This window comes from Ochotona curzoniae, unplaced genomic scaffold (assembly GCF_017591425.1).
Source record: "Ochotona curzoniae isolate NIBS_2020 unplaced genomic scaffold, NIBS_Ocur_1.0 contig_3819, whole genome shotgun sequence".
Classification (NCBI taxonomy): Eukaryota; Metazoa; Chordata; class Mammalia; order Lagomorpha; family Ochotonidae; genus Ochotona; species Ochotona curzoniae.
The window spans coordinates 10294841-10312631 of record NW_024466004.1 but is presented as its reverse complement, the minus strand read 5'-3'; the positions used below and the strand labels follow the sequence as shown (position 1 = coordinate 10312631).

Sequence of the window (17791 nt, the reverse complement as noted above, 5' to 3'; positions counted from 1 at the left end):
CCCTAAGATTCATCAATGCCGCAGGCCATGCCCAACAGGTTCTGAGCCCACTCTTGTCCTCTTCAAGGTCACCCTCCACATTGAGCCAGCCTGATGAGATGCAGGTCACTCCCTTTGACACTGTCTTGTGAGCCCAGAATCAAAACAGTAATCGCCACCTCCTAAATGGCCCCTCCTGAGCAGCCCCACTCAGCTCATCCCTGTGGCTAGGCTCTTTGCTCCTCAAGCACAGGATGCTGTTCAACTTGGTCTCTCTATCAGGGTTCTTTTGCTGCATTCCTGCTCTTTTTCTCTGTCTCAGGGTGCGTCCCTTCCTCCAAGAGGCCCCTGGGGGTGACAGCGCCCCTGTGGTGCACCCCAGGGCACCCAGCACTCATCCATTTGCCTAAACATACCGCTGCAATCCCACATCCCAGGCAGAGGGGGAGCTGTGATTTGAGGCACAAAACCATATAAACCGAAGCGGCTTCCGCTTTCTTCCTTTCGTTGTTTGCTACCAGCATAGCCACGTCAGCACCTGACATGTAGGCACTGCTGGGACAGTGCGAACTTCACCTATGAGGCTGTCAGCACCTGCTACTCGGGTCTCGGGCCCAAGGCCTCGGAGTATGCAGGCGTGCTAAGCGCCTGACTTCCTGCCTTCCATCCAACCACAGCCCCGGAGAATCCGGCGGAGCAAAGGTGTGGCACTCAGGGCCGCCCTGGAACGGTCCCCACCCCACCGTGCTTTCCTAAGCTTAGGAACCACCAGGGCTCGTAGAGTGTGACGAGATCTTACAACCCAAATCCACTAGCACGGGCCTGGTTTCCTGAGATCAGAGCTGAGTCACAGGAAATCCCAAGCTTTAGCATGGAGGATTTGCTCCTCCCAGACCTCACCCCCTACCACTTCCGCCCCCTAGCGCCTCAGGCCGGCTGTGTGGGGCTCCATCTGCTGGTCTTCTCCTGGGCAGGCCCTTAGCCTGAGAGCCAGGCTGCAGAGTGCTGTAAACCCCAAGTGCCTTTTCTGGCTACATTTTTCTCCCCCTGACAACCACCATCTGATAGACTACTGCTGGTGCTACCCGTCTCTTAGTTCCTGGAGCGCTGACTGGATCCCAACCTCCAACAGCAAGGAGTCCAGCTTGATCCCCAGTAGGAAAGTACATCTTTCTAAGGTTGCCAGGCTGCCTGTAAGTGGAAGCGTTTTGCCTGTGGTGTTCTCTGCTCTGTTCTTTCTGCCCAGCACATGGGAATAGCAAACATCAGGAGTCTTCACAAAGTTCATTTAAAAAATGGCTGGAGTCTATGCTTTTCTTTGCGCCAAAATCAACTTATCTTTTCATTCCATTTTTCTGAGGACTTTCTAAAGTTTCCTTGTAGGTGGGTTGTCATTCTACCCTTGCCTCAGTCCCAAGGGATGCACACGGTATCCCAGCCCTTCCTTGCCGCCATGTCTGCTGATGACAGAACTGCCACCCACCTCCACCCCCTCTGCTGGGTGGATGACAAAGAGAACCAGGAAACAGTCCTCTGCACATTCGGGGCTCAAAACACTCTAGGCTGCCCTGAACTGGGGCCATATCTCATTGTGCTATGCCTTCCATCTAACCCAAAGTCTGCCACCTGAGACTCTGGTCATTGCTTGGCCCATTGGTCATTCGATATGGGTTAGAGATGGAGGCCCAGGCCAGTGGGTGGGCCCTGCTCTCAGCTATGGCTTCTGCTACTCAGTAACCACTTCAGGGTCTCTCTGCTCTACTGTTTCCTTGCTTATTTATTTTTCAAAAATAGATCTTGTTAATCTTCTAAATATGGAATGTTTAAGAAAAACACCATTTTAAAATAACGCTCATGGCTAAACACAAAGTCATCCACACCCCCTGATCCCAACCACCAAGGGCTACATGGGTGCAGCTGGGTCCCAACTAGGAATAAACATTCAACTTCTTCTCAAGGCCCAGGTTGTGCTTCTGCAAACAGGACAGGCTCTGGGCCCTGAGAGAACCATGAATTACTCTTCCCAATCCATGGCTACTCCAAGTTGCTGCTCTCTCTTGCCAACATTTTGCTGCCAGGTAAGGCCTTGTCAGTGTCTCAGAGTAAACACTCCACTCTGTGACTCCACCCTTGCTCCCCACTTCCTGTCCTGTGTCTGCTGCTCCACCCCTTCCTCTAGTGCCCTCATTTGCAAAGTGTTCCTCTGTAGTCGGGACAACCAATTCCTTCCGTGCCATCCAACTGCTCTGCTCTCAGATTCCTCCCTCTCCTTACATCTCTCGTCCCTCATCAGTGAAACCTTCCTGGGAGGAGCCTCCCTGTCTCCCACCACTCCACTCTGAGAATCTGAAGGCGAAAGAGTAATAGTAGAACTGAAATTCAATGTCAGTTTCAATTAACCTGAGCAAGACACACTTTCACCGAGCGTTTCAGGTCTTGCCTCCTCGACAGATTAGAATCACAACAGCATGGAGAGGCGACCTTCATCCTCTAAATCACAATCAACAGCTGGTTCTGAATAAGCAGGATAGGGACTCCATTACATTCTCTGATGCCAGGCAGTGGCAGGGCACCATGCCCCCGGGCACTCCTTTGGGCAATCCGTTACAGATGCAGCCCATAGTGATCACGTGATTCATTTCTTTGAATGCTAGGAGTTTGACAATCTGCAAGAATGCTCTGCTGTATTGCAGATATTCTAGAACCGTAATATATTTTCTAACATAGAATTTATTTTGATAACTCAACTGCTTCATTTGAAACCCCATGGCATTTTGGGACTTGGCAAAACAGCTGAACAAGAGCTAAGGAGAACTGGAAAGGTAGCCTGTCTGTTCTACTTATTGGCTCATTAACTGTGGGAAAAAAAAGCCTGTCTCCCTTGTGCTTTGAATGGGTGTGACAGCAGCTACCCTACCTACAGCACAGGAGCTGCTGTTTCTCATTCATCTCCATGTCCTTGGCAATCAACAAGATGCCTGATATAGCATCCTTTGCAAAAACACAGACATAACTGAAGATTCCAATTAAATTGAGTTAGTAGTGACAAAGGACCTTTTTGTGGAGTCAGACTTTGCTGAGATGAAAGTCCTGCTTCTGTGGAACAGAATTCTGTGCAGCCTTGAAGGCCTGGATCTAACTGGATCTAATACAATTTTATCCAGCAAAGGGCAGACCCCCACCCAAAGGGAGAAAAGAACCAAGAAGATTGGGTGGCATCTTGAGACAGCAGATCACACTTAGGAAGTGCAGCCCTCTGGAGTGGAGCTCTTGAGGACTGCCACAAGAAAAACACCCAGTGCAGGAAATGAAAGCTGGGAGCCCAGTTCCTGCAGTGAGGAGAGACAGTACCGAGATCCAGAGGCCAAAAGTAAGACTCCAAGCTGTGCAGAGTAGGGACAGAGCAGATAGGAGACCTGGGGAAGAAGGCTGGGGGTTTGTGGAGGACACAGAAGCAGTGTCAAGGGACAAGTAGGCAAGGACAGACTCATACTCTGAGTGCTGGAATGTTCTCATACAGCTGAATCATGCTGGATACAGACCATCCACCCTATCTCAAATCCCACAGCACTTTGTTCTTCTTGGGGCACTGCCCAAACTGCCTGCCTCTGGGGTTCTTTGAGGATCTGCCCATCCTCCTTTCCCTTCCAGAATATAAACTCTTTGAAGGCAAGATCCAAGCTTTTCTCCTCCTTGCATCCCCTTCCCAGCCCACACCCAAGGCCTAGCCCAGTGTCTTGCATATAATCGGTATAATAAATATTTGCTCGATGGATTAATGAAAGCATGATACTCTTTTGGCTTCAAATATAGCCAAATAAAATACAACCCCAAACGCTATTGAATCTTGTGAACGAATTTGCTCTAGCTTTGTCCTCTGTGTTTTAAGTTTTCTGCCCTAGCCTTCAACATTTTAGAGCAAACTTAGTCTTTCCATGTGATCAAATCACTGCTTCCTTGACTATGTGTTTCATGCCAAATAAAGTCAAAATGGCTAGCACTCCCATAACATTATGGGAATCACTAGTTGTGGGTTAGAAATGGTTGACACCACCTCCAGAGTATATAGTTATTGCTGAAAGTTAACTGCTACACTATTCCTACATTTCCCAGCATTCCTTGTGCTTAGATGAGGTCATATAAGTGTTTACCATCAAGGAAATGTGAATGAAAGTGGCTAAATTTCACCTCTAAGATGACAGCCTTCAGAAATAGGTAAGGCTTTTCCACTGCCTCCTTCATGTTTATCATCTGGAAGTAGAGGGCTTTGAAGTTCCAGTGGGTAGGGAATTCATAAGATGAAAGTCTGGATCCCTGTGTCATCACACGAAGGAGAGCCTCCTACTTTCCCCAAGAAGTCAACCTTACTTACATTAAACTGCTAGAATTTTTCATTTAACTGTTAGGACAGCTAATGTTACCCTATCTGATACAAGTACCAAGTATGATTTGCCAGCTGTGCCACACAAATGATTTCGCTGAACACTTGCAAGAGTCCTACATGATAGCTGTCCTGACCCTTCTTCCAGATAAGTAAATCAAGACACAGAGGGGTTGAGCTCTTTAGCCAGGTTGTCTCAGCTGATAAGTACTGGAACTGCAGTTTGACCCATATTTGTCTAGCTGTGTTTTCTCCAACTACGCGATACTGTCTCCCATCAATTGATGATCTTGCACTGTGTCTCTGATATCACGTTTAAGTGAAGAGGTCCTGCCTTGGTCTTGACCTACACTTTTTAGAAGACCTTTAGATCGCTGTCTCTCCTTTCTATCATAAAAATCAAAACCTCCATCACCTGAAAGAAATATGTATCCCAGGCTCTAAAGTATTCTGTAAAGACTTACTTTCTTCTTCACCTGTTTTGATGTAATTCTTTTGCTGTCAACATTAAATTCTTTCTCTAAGAAAATGTTTCAATTCGGTATGGTGTGGCTTCTGTTTCATCACCAGTTACCCAAGGTAAGAAAGTGATTCACTGTGGTCATAGAGTAGGACAAGAAGGAGAGCACAGCAAGAGAAACCATACTGACTCATTAAATCCCTTCGGATCCTTGCTTGCTACAGGAAGCCTCTGAGACCTTCAGTATATAGCATTTATACCTCCCACTTATGTCTGCATTAGTTTTGTTTCCTTTGTACCTTTTGCCTGAAGCACAGGAAAAGTTCAAGTGACTTATTCAAGAGGCAGAATTGCAAGGCCAGTTATGTGGCAAGAAAAGGCCTAAAAAGAGGGGTGACTCATTCACAAAGAGAAGCTCATAAAAATGGGTACTTTTTCTGACCCCTTTACCTAGGAGTATAAAATGGCAGTTATTCAGTTTTGAAAGTAAGTACAAAGAGTAAGCAAGCGAGATTTTTTTTTCCAAAAAATTAAAATGAACTTCTTTAGCTACTTGAGTGGTAGCCCTTCTGAAATAGTTATACTTGCTGTCTTCCTAAATTATAGGAATGATTCTTGATGACTCAAGATCAATACAGATTATTAGAGTGAATTGCTAGCAGGTGATGCCTGCATAAGATGTTAAAGAAAGCAAGAGTATTGGGCCCTGTGATAATCATCCTCAAAGTGCTGGATGTTACTAATTCAGCAGATTCCATGGAAGCAGAGATTTGGTCTGAAGTAGCTAGCCAATGCCTGGCATGTAGTGATTGCTCCATAAACAGTTGATACTGATTGAAAAAAAAAATGAGGAATGTTTTGCCTCCTACTCATCCCATCTCCTTCCACATCAAGCTGTTATTGTCATCACCCACTGAGTGTTCACTACTTTTGATTTTCTATGTGTTGGGAAGCCGGAATATAACTCAATAGAACAATAGAACTTTGAGAACTTTCTGCATTGATGAAGCTGTTCTGTATGTCTACTTACCACTGTTGAGCACTTGAAATGTGACTAGTTTGGCTTGGAGACTGAATTTTAAACTTTATCTTAAGTTCTATTAAATGAAGTTTAAATAGTCAATTGTGGCCAATGGCTATTATTCAGTACAGCACAGGTTTTGAACTAGGTGCTAATAAAAGTCAATGAAAATTTGTCAGAAGGCCAAGGGACAGATATTTTGAGAATTCAGCAGCATTCTTTTTTTCTTTAGCTCCTGCCCTACTCTGAAAGCATAATGTCGTGATCAAGGCCGAAGTAGAGAGCTAGGGCTAGGGGTGGGGGACAGTTCTTCCCCAGTGATCATGGTAAGAAGACTGGGAAAACAAAAAAAAAATCTCTGCCAGCATGCTCCCTGGGACAGGTGCGGCTGGAGGAAGGAGCTCATCTTACTAGGGAGAAATCCTGATGACTCAGGTGGACAGCTAGGCAGACAGAACCTGCTGGGATGCCAGGAGCGGCTCAGAGGGCCCACCAGGCCACAGCCTGACCAGTGACAGCCCACTGCTCTGGAGTTTTACTTATTTTCTGAGCAATCCCCACAATTGCGCAGCACAGAGGACTGCCAGCAGATAGAATTGGCATGAGAGGACTTTTGTTACTATCCTAAGGGGCGAGGATTATTCTAATTTAGCTGAGACACTTCAGGTACTCTGGCTTTACTACACTGGGGGATTTGGGGGTATTCTGTGTCCTGATGGAGTTTTTGTTCTTGCTGTAAGGAGAATTACCTCAACATCACCTTTCTAAGTATTTCCTGGAAATGGAAGCATGTCAGTAGTTTAGACTTCACAGCTCATATAGACCCAATCCAAGCTCTGTCCTATTCAGAAATGGCACCTGCTTATGTCTATGCAGAAGAAGGCCTTGCTGCTGGGTATACTGTGCCCTTTCTGGTCAAGGATGACTGTATTTATGCTATGACCTGCAAGGCTCAAATCACCAAGCTTACCCACTTGCTCCCTCCTGAAAGCAACAAGATTTGTGGTAATTAAGTTTTCACCAGGTCCTTTCTGTTTCAATACCAAATCTATACAACTCTTTAGTTTTTGAAATATATAGAGAAATATATTAAGATACGTCATCAGACATATATCTTAATGTACCTCAATAGATAGATAGATAGATAGATAGAAATATAGATAATTTCTTACAGCTCTGCACTGATGAGGAACTTTCCCCACCCTGACCCAGCTATCAACATTTTATCTTCCTTGTTTTCTGTGACCCTGAGAGCATTTTCCTTAGCACCATATAGACTTGGTGAGTATTCTGTTAAGAGCAGTTGCCATAATCATTAACCATTGCCACTCATTGAGGACATTTGTTTTCTAGTATTATCCATGAACAAATTATGCTATAAAACAACTTGTCCCCAACATGCACCACTTTGGGGATATCTTCTTCAGGACAGAAGCACAAAAGAGGCATTTTTGAGCACAAGATCATAATCATCTGTTGAGTGGAAAACTCCAAGATTGGGAGCTGAGTTTCAAAGTGGACAAACACAGCCAAGTTTCTGAACCAATAACCTTGACCATCATGATGTTCCACTCAGAGGTTCCCAAATAAAAACTGTGTTGTAGTTGGTCTGGACACCTGTTTAGCTCCATCTACCCAGAGCAATGCTTATGTACTGAATCAGCTTCCTGGGCTGAGTGTGGGCAGGGATGGGTAATGCCTCCTTCTGGGCAAAGCAAGCTATAGGCAGGAATACATTTTGAAGAGCAACTTTATAAACCTTTTCCTCTGCAGATAACAGGCCTATTCTTAACCCTATCTCTTGGTAAGTAGAATAGGTTCCCAGTGGAAACCAATGTATTCCTGGACTTTGGGGGGGGGGGGGAGGTCATGTCGTCATCCCAAACTGACATTCCTCTGAGGAAAAGCCTTTGCCCAGAGTGACCTTGGGAAGTCAGCTTTCTTCATTTCACTTGTACTCGTTTTCTCAGTATTTCCCTTGTAAGCTCTCTAAAATCCCCTTGGTTAATATTGTTATTTTCTCTTTTCTGATTGGTGGAGAAAGAGAGACTTGATAGCAAGAGAGAGAAAGAGAAGGAGAGAGCTGATAGTTCTAATTTTAATACCCAACCACCTCTCTGAGGTTTCAGTAAAATAAAGTTACAATGCCACCAAGGGAGAAGGTTCTGGAACCATTAGCAAGATCCGGCAAGGAGGAAAAGAATATGTCTCCAACCCAGGCTGTGTGAAAACTTTTGAAGCCCTCACCCTCTCCCTCCTACCCAGGGTGCGCCCATGATGTTCTTGAGATTAAGGAACAATGAAGTCACACAAACCAAAACTGAGAAACAAAGACAGAGACACAACTGGAGTGGAAAGCAAGGGACCGGTTGTGAAGGCTATGGGACCTCAGGCCAAAGTAGAGTGTGATCCCCAAGGCTCCCACTCAATGGGATTGAAGGGAAGCAAGCTGCCTCCCACATCTTGGCCCCAGGTCAAAGTCTGCTTCTTAAAGAGGCGCTGAAAGGGCGTCTGAGTATTAATTTGTCTTTTGTGAGACATTTTAGTGCTTTCATAAATCATGCTAGATCATAAACTGGGCCACACCAGAGGTGTCCCTAAGCTGCCTAAACTTGATGAGACCTGAAGAAATTCCCACCCCTGGGTGTGTGTGTGTGTGTGTGTGTGTGTGTTAGAGGTGGGAGATGGAAACCACGATCCCTCTTCAACCACCTGAAGTAGTTATAAGTTAATGGCTCTGGTGCCGCAAAAAAAAAAAAAAAAATCACCCAACAGAAGTGGACCTGGTAGATAGGAGATTTTAAAAGGAAGTATTTTTCAAAAGCAGGGACTGAGTTCAAGGTTCAATGCAGGAAAGACAGTGTTCATTGTTTGAGAGAGGTTTCCTCTATTAACCAGGCAGTCAGCTGACTCTAGGTCAGGCAGCTACAGGAGAAGATGACCAGGGCTCCTGGCAGCCTGGCCAGATCATGGTTGTCACCTCAAAGGAACACAGTGCCTCAGACTTTGAAGTCCCTTTCCCCACATCTCAGACCTTCCTGTAGCTGCCCAAGGATGCACCAGCCCCCAAGAGCTCATTCTAGAGTGTTCCAAGTGATTAGAACACAGGCAATGCAGGAACGAGCTCACGTTCTCACTCTCAGTCTAGATGCCTCTTCTCTTCGGAAAGCATTCAAACAGGGCCCAGTGTGGTGGGTGAGTGGCTAAATCCTCATCTTCCAAGCTCCAAGATCCCATATGGGTGCCAGTTTGTGTCTCAGTTGTTCCACTTCCCAGCCAGCTCCCTGTTTGTAGCCTGAGAAAGCAGTGGAGGATGGCCCAAACCCTGGGCTCCTGTATGTGCATGGGAGACCCACAAGAAGCTCCTGGCTCCTAGGTTTAGATCAAGTTAGTTCCATCCATTGAGGCCATTTGGGGAGTGAACCAACAGATATCTCTCCTTTTCTATGTAGATCTGCCCTTCCAATTAAAAATAAATAAATCTTAAAAAAAAAAAAGCATTCAAACAAATGGCCAGAGGCACCCCAGGCCCCACCTCCACAGATTCCTGGAGTGGGACCCAGCAAACTAGGAAACTGGGATGTCCTCTTTCCTGTGGAAAGATTGTGGAATTGGTGGTTGAAGGACCTTTGAGGGCTGAGCCTCTCTCTCTGAGCTTCTTGGCTGCCTCAGTAAGCCGAACCACAGTAGAACGCTTCTAGCCAGGACAAAGCAGCTCTGACATAGACTGTCCTGTGGGGGTGAAAAGGCCGTGGTTTCACAGCCCTTCTCTTGGAATGAATCTCTGAAGAAGGATGATGCATTTATTTTTGTGCACCCAAGCTGATGACTCAATTCTGGCAGCAGCTTTCTTGTAAGATGGCCTTTGTCGGGCCCCCTCAGCACAAAACTTAGTCAACTTTGCTAATTCAGGTAGGGCTATAATTAGCTGAGTCAGACCACACCTCACCTTCAGAGTGACCCTTTTAGACTGTCGCACCGTTCCCGAAAATTTGTTCTCACCTTATCCACCAGAGCAGCTAACACAGCCGTCAAGTGATACAAGTTCTAGATAAATGTTTATTCAGCTGAACTATTAAGTTACTGGGGCTGCTTGTTACTGGAGCCATAGCAGGCCATTCTTTCATCCAGCCTACTTCTTTTACGTTTGATGGACAGATTGTGAGAGACAGAAAGCAAGAGACAGTTGCACAGAGAGCACCCCACTCCCCATTTGCCACACCACTTGCCAAATTCCTGCAACAGAGGCAAGGGGCCCAGCTGGGATCTAGAAACTCAATCCAGGTCTCCTGTGTCATTCCTACATCCCAAACTCTGCATCATCAGGAAGCTGGGATCGGGAACCAAGGCAGATACCAACCCTAGGCATTCCAATATGGATGACGGTCATCTCCAAACAGCATAACCCTTAGGCTAAACACACAGCCTTTCCCTGCAACACCTCCTGGATGCCAGGTGCCAACATCACATGCACAGAATCTGACCATGGCCCTCGAGTCAGCTGTATCTCCTGCTGTGGAAGCACACCAGGCCACCCCCCACTCAAAGCCCTTCAAGGAGCTTCCAGCTAATTCAGAATTAAACACTGTGTCAATTCCAATGACCTACAGGGCCCTGCTCACATAGCCTGGCCCTTGTCACATCTGTGACTTCATTCTCTCCCACGCTTTGTGCCCACCTGTCTGTCCAGCCACACTGGCCTTGCTATTGCCCCTTGAAGACCCCACATATACTCCTACCTGAGGCTCTTCGCACTTGCTGGTCTTGCTTCCTTGACTGTTGTTCCCCAAGTCAGCACAAGGCTCACTCCCTCACCTCCTTCAGTGTCACCTAAGACTTCCTTGACCACCCAATTTGAATTGCAACCCTCCTCCCTTGCTCTCCTATACCTCACCCTGACCACATCTTTCTAAACTGCTCTTATCACCATTTCAATTGTGTGCATCAGCAGCCAAATCAGTAGAGCGCATGCTGTGCAAACTCACAGACTCAGAGAGGCAATACGTCAGGACTGCTTGCGAAGCAACAGTAACACATCTGGACCCTTTTTCTGTGCACTGACATTTGCTCGGGTGATGTGGACGCACTGATGAGGAATCTGCTGTCACCTACCTGGATGTGAATCAAGCCAATGACACCAAACTCTTCCCATACTCCCCATACACTCCTGATTGAAAATAAGGTTGTTCTTCCTTCCTCTCACCCTTCCTTTCTTTCTTTCCTTCTTTATTTCTTTTCTCTTTCTTCCTATTCTTCTTTTTTTTTTTTCAATGAAGAATGTTCGTGATCTCAGCTGTAGGAAACACTCTGGGCTGCTCTCTACCTAGGCAAGTGTTACACTGCTGGGAGAAAAGCAGCCACCAGCTGAAGGGCATTATGCCAAATTATGTTAACTATACCAGTGTGCCAGCATAGTTGCCTAGTCTTTTTTTTTTTTTTTCTTTAATGCATGTGGGGAAGACAGGAAACATCAGGCCTGGACACACCACTCCAGCCCCCAGATGGGGGCGCTAAACATTGCCTGGGGAAGAGGATTGGGGATGTGTTGGAGTGGAAGCTGTTGAAGGCATGTTTGACAGGGGAAGAATGACTTCTGAGGACTTCCACAGACTGGGCCACTGCACTCACAGGCAGGCGAGGGAACTGAGATGGAGTAGTTAAGAGGAAGGGAACCGGAGGGCATGTCTGGGTCAGACCAAGACATCCATCCGTGGGAGACCTGGGCTGAGCTAAGTAGCATTGCCCACTGCACACAAACACACATGGAAGCAGGGGCTGAGGGTGGGGATGCATACCTAGTTGGGTTAGACAATGGTATCTGCCTGCGAGGATTGGGACAGAAGGTAGGCCACATGAAGCTAGGCTGCAGCACTGACCAGAACATGAGAGAACTGGATCTGAGGACATATTATGTAGAGGACGTGTGGTCTCACCTCTGTGGAACTGCAGCACTCGCAGTTTGCACAAGAGGTGAGAGTGGGGGTGGTCCAGGCCAGGCTGGACCATGGAACTCATCTGGCACATATAGGAACTGGGACTGGGAAGAAGCCAGGCTGGGCCAGGCTGCAGCACCCACTGGCAAATACAAAAGCAGGGACTAAGAGCAGACCATGGCAAGCAGGGCTGTGATAATCATTGGCACACATGAGATCTAGTGCTGGGAACGGGCATGGTAGCGGATCTTGAGGAACTCTTATGATAAGCATAAGAATTGGGGTTAGGGGAGGGCCAGGCAAGGCAAGGCTACGACATACATGAGAGCCAGGACAGAGGGCAGATCACATCTGACTGGTCTAGGCTGTAACACCCTTCAGGAAGAACCATGCCAGGCTAGATTGAAGTACCCACCAATACTCCAGAATAGGTGTGGGACAGACTGGGCTAGGCCACAGTACCTGCCAGGGCACATGAGAGCTGGGTCTTGGATGGATCAGTCTGGGCTAGGCTGTAGCACCCACCCAGTGAGAGCTGGAGTGATTGAGTTAGACCACAATTATGCCAGTGAGTGCTAGGACCTGAAGCCAGCCATGTTAAACTGGCTATCACATCTGCCAGTGCATGCAGGATTCAGGGCTAAAGATTGGCCTGGTAGGGGAACTTGGAAAACATCCCTGCTAGGCCACAGCTCGTACTGGTGAGCACGGAAGCTACAGCTGTGGGCAGGGCAGGTGAGGCTGGGCTGTAACACCCATTGGCATACATGTGGGGTGTGTCTTGAAGTGGGCCAGGCTGGGCTATTCTACAGTATACACTGGGACAAACAAGAGTCAGGACAAGGTGCAGACCAGGCTGAGGTGGACCATGTGCACCCATCATTTCACATGAGAGCTGTGATTTGGTGTGGGCTAGGCTGGACTACCTACTAGCAATAGCTGGGACTGGTGGTAAGCCATATCAGACTGGGCTGCAGCACGCACTAAAACACACAGGACTAAGGGCTGGAAGTAAGCCTGACAGTGAAACCTCAGAGACTCCCCCGTTGGGCCACTGGTAAGCATCAGAGCTGGAACTGAAAGGCAGGCCTGTCTGGTCAAGAATGCAACACCTATCAGCTGGCATTTGGACTGGATCTGGAGGTGGACAAGGTTTGGTTGGGCTGCCACACTTAGTAACAAGTTCCAGAACTGAGTGTGAGTCTGTCAGGCTGGACAGACCTGGCAGGCATAAGATTTGGGGTTGGAACATGTCTGGTAGGAGAACTGTCCACACTCCCATGCTGGGCTGCAATTCCCACTGGTGTGCATGAGAGTCAGGGATGGGGCCAGGCCAGGCCAGTCAAACAGTAGCACATGTATTGAAAACCTGTTTAATACTAGGCATGGGCTTACAGGCGAGAACAGACTAAAGAATCATGAGATATGGCTTTCCAGGTGGGCTGGATTGGGCTGAGCTAAACTGCAGCACCCATGAGTGTGCACGAAAACTAGATAAGATATAGAAAGGACCAAACTAGGCATCAGCACATGCCAGCACATGCAAAAAATGGGGCTAGGGGTAGGCCTGGTAGGAATTATTGGTGGTCATCCCAATTAGGCCATGACACAAGCTGGTGTGCATGAAGACTAGGCCAGTGGTTGGCTGGGCTGGGCTAGGCCGCATCACCTGTCAGTTCACATGGGAGATGGGGCTGGGGATGGAACTGACCATGCAGCTGCATTCACTGGTATGTGTGTTGGCTGGTGCAAGTGATAGACTGAACCTGAACCTACACTGGCTGGCACACAAAGTAGTCAAGTCTGAGCTCACCCCATATAAGGTTTCTTGTGGGACTACTAAGTGAAGTCACTGGATGTAAACCCTATTCCACAACCAGCTTATCCAGGCCAGAAAAGGTGTCAACTGCCTTGTCATCAGATGGAAAGCAGAACAGGTTGGACAACTCTCTTGGTCAAGTTTTGCAGAATGTTCCTGGGTCTACAGATGCACCAAGGTGGACTTCATCAGCCAATAGACCTTGGAAAGATTTTCTCAACCCTGGTACAAAGAAGTTAATAATGTCTCAAATATGTCAAAACCACTCAAGTAACATTCTCAGGACACTCTTCCCCATATCAGGTGTCTCAAAGGCGTCATCAAATGACTATCCTCATTCCCAGGGCATTGATGTAGTTTGACAAAAAGAAGCAACCTCCTTCTCTTCTTCCATTGCAAGCACAGGAGGAAAAACAACTGAAAAAGTTTACTACCCACCTTCTTCCATACCTGACCTTCCCCACCCTAATCAGAGACCCACATAAGCATGCATCCCTCTGAACTATGTAAACAATATTAAAAACAAGATTAAAAGTTAAAAAAGAATGTTCATGAATGTACTAATTATTAACTTTATTAAATCCAGAGCCCTGAGTATCTGCCTTTTTATGATTCTGAGGAATACGCATAAAGCCTTCAGCCATCGATCATAGTAGTCCTAGCAACTAAGAAAAGGACTGGTACAATTGCATGACTTGCAACTGAACTGCCTGTTGTTTTTATAGATACATTTGTCCTTGCAAAAATGGGCATTGACAGACCAGTCATGATTATTCAGATGGGAGTATTGTACGCGGTTTCTGAAAGCTGACAGTATTTTTTGCTAACAATGCTATGCAGGCTTTGAACAAATGTTTTGATTTTTCAGAATTCTCATCTGCTGCTTTCTAATATTTAGAATTCTATGATGTGATGCACGATGCTAATATATGTGACTTTAGGGTATTGGATGGTAAAACCAAACACATTGTCATGTTGAAGATCTGCGTAGTTTGGTGAACCCATAATCAATACATGATATATGAGTAAAAAGTTTATTGAGAAGGCAAGACTGACCACTGAATCTTAGTGAAACAGTCTTTACTTTTAGATTTGACATTGCACATGGCCTTTAAGAAGCTGCCAGTTGTTGAAATCTGGTGAAGCACATCCACAACTGAATAAAACAACTATTGAAAGTCTCCCACTTTCAACCATATGTCTGTGAGAGAACTGATTTTCATCATATACTTCAGCCAAAACAAGGCATTAACCCATATTGAATGTAGAAGCAAATATGAGAACCCAGCCCTCTTCTTTTTTCAAATCCAAGAGAGCTGTGAAAAAAAAAAAATACTTCTCTAAAGTTTTTACTTGGAAAAGCAGTATTTTTCACTAGCATGTCATTTGTATTAAAACTTAAGGTATTTCATTTTTATCTTAAAATTTCATGTACTTTAAAATTTCATAGTTATAACTCCCAGTACTGTAAATATCAATAGCTATAGTTTACATTAATGAAAATTATTGGGAGTCCTCAATGATTTCCAACACTTTAAAGAGGATTTGAGGCCAAAAGTTTGGGAACCGCTGCCACATATAACATAGTGATTATTTTTAAATTTTTTTTCCTTTAGAACATAAGTTACATGGAATTGTTCATCAGTGAGTCGCTGGAATTAGGACAGCAGAGTTCAGCATAGGGTCTGGGACCTGTAGGCACTGAGTAAGAATCTGTTATATGGGTGGATGCATGCATGGCTGCATGGATGGATGATGAATGCATGGATGGATTTGTTCCCGAGTGTATGGATGCATGCATGGCTACATGGATGGATGCATAGATGGAAGCATGAATAATGGATGAATACATGTATGCATGCATGAGCAGATGGATGATGCATGAATAGACAGTGAACCCATGGATAATACATGGATGCATACATGAATGAATATACATTCATAGATGCATTGACGGGTGCATGGATGATGAATGGGCAGATGGATGGATTCACCTAATGATATCCTTCACTTCCCAGTGCCTCTCTGTTCACTGTTCCATGAACACCAGTGAGGCACAACCTACAAGGCAGAGCCAAGATCCCACATCCAGTCATTCATTGTAAGATGTTTTATCATTTCATGCACTCTTCACATCAAACTCGTCTCACCCATTCTAAACTCTCCACGAGTTAACCTGGCCATGAAAGCCACTCCCTTGCCTTGTTTATGCATCTTCCCTTTCCTTCTCATCAGACTGTAAAATCCTGGAAAGGCATGTCTCATGATTCTTTAGTCTGTTCTCACCTCTAAGCTCGTGCTTAGTAATGAACAGGTTTTCAATACATGTTGTCTCCCTAAGTTCATACACTCTGTACATCTATTCATGTGAAGATGCACATATCATGCATAGTCGCAAATCTTTGTTCCTAGGAACCAGTTAAGACCTTTTTCCATTGACAACCTGGATCTCATTCATCTTTCCTTAGACTAAATTCTTCCCTAGATTCTAGAGAACTTCTAGCTGACATGCCTTCATCTGGACCACAAGGCAAGTGATTCAGAATCAATTCCTTTTGGGGGAGAATCCCTCACTAGCTAGTGTCACAGATCTAGTGCCTAGACATTCTATTCTGGCAGCCAGTTATCAGATCATGCATCATCTCCTTACAGGAGTTCTGACCTCAGGGATATAGGAAGGATTTTGGAGCGTCTCCAATATGTCAGTGAGCATAACCATAAATATACATGATCCCCCAGAACTTCCAGGCCACTGAAGAGGAAGAACCCTAAGAACCTAAAGTAAGACTATATCTACTATATTTGCTCCATAATCAACCCCTACCAGTGTTTGGTATAGCTGAGCTCAGTTAATGGTTGCTGAATAAATGACTCAACCTCACAAAACCAATGTTCCTAGGCCATATTAGAGAAGAGCAGTCAAAGCCTCTCAGAGGTCCCACAGGCATGCATCATGTCACCAAGCCCTCTACACATTCAGGGCCACCATGGCCTTCCCTCTATCCAGATGGACATTGCAATTTTTAGCTTTAAAGACCTTCCTTGTCAGAGTTGTCCCCAGTGTTCATTCAACAAGTCTCCAACTCCAGCCACCTGAGCCAGAGTACCTCAACTATTCCAACTTTGTCATCCTTGGCAGATGAAACAGGTATGGTTGCCAAGTGCTAGTTAGACCTCTTGATTTCAACTGATCAGTCCATTCTTGGGTATAGCCAGCAGCCCAAAGAGCAGCACACCTAGGTCAAAGCACAGAGATGCAATTGGGCAGAGAAAACAGAGCTGGAAAGCAACAAAGAACAAAGTCTGTAACCTTCGCCAATGTCCAGTCCCTCATCCTAAGCCCTGGTAATGACCTCACCACTAACATGCTTTGTCAGTTATGGCCACTGTCAGCACAGGGAGCAAGGATACCTTTGAAGTAAGTAACCCTGAAGCTGGGAAGGAGCACCAGGCAGGGTTACAGGCAGGACTGGGAGGCCCTGATGCAGGCAGGTGGGAGGGGGTGTGAGCACCTCAGGAACTCTCCTATGACCAGGGGACAGCACCTCTTGGCAATGGAAATTGAGAATCTCAGAAAAAGCAAGTCTCCGAAACCTCTCACAAAACCTCTCACAAAACTCAGAAGCTGTGAGGGCCTTAATCAAAAAAGAAACAGAAAGGAAAAAAACCCAGCAAGAAAACAATATTTTACTACTTTAGATTGTCAGAAGGAGAATAGGCATTCGGCCTATCAGTTAAGAGACTTGTTAAGTTGCCCACATCCCATACTGGTGTGACTGGGATTGGTACCCAGCTCAGACTACTGGCTCCAGCTCCCTGCTAAGGCAGACAGACTGTGAGATCCAGTGGTGATGGGTTCCTGCCACCCACAAAGGAGACCCAAATTGAGACCATCATCAGGCCTGGAAGTTACAGGCATTTGGGAGGAAAACTAATGAATGGGAGTCCTATCTCTCTCCCTCTCTCTCTCTCTCTCTCTCACCCTCTTTCTCTCTCCCCCCAATCTGTTTCATTAAGAGAAAGAAGTGACTACTACAGACATTTCATAGAAATGTTCTGAGCATCTTTCTACACGTGTGTTTTTTTAACATATTGCTAACATGAAGTTGTACTGCTTCACAAGCACTACCAGATAAAAATTTTCACCACCACAGCAAATACGACTGTGTTATTTTGAAAGCACACTGTCATCTGGAAT

General features: G+C 45.9%; 1 long non-coding RNA gene across 2 annotated transcripts in view; it reads right to left on the bottom strand.

Moving 5' to 3' along the window:
* LOC121158625 overlaps positions 1 to 10639 on the bottom strand; it is a 39653-nt gene extending 29014 nt beyond the window's left edge. For both annotated transcript variants that reach the window (XR_005884202.1, XR_005884203.1), the window contains exon 1: positions 10581 to 10639. This is a non-coding gene — a long non-coding RNA (uncharacterized LOC121158625). The remainder of the gene's footprint in view (positions 1 to 10580) is intronic.
* Positions 10640 to 17791: the final 7152 nt, after the last annotated feature.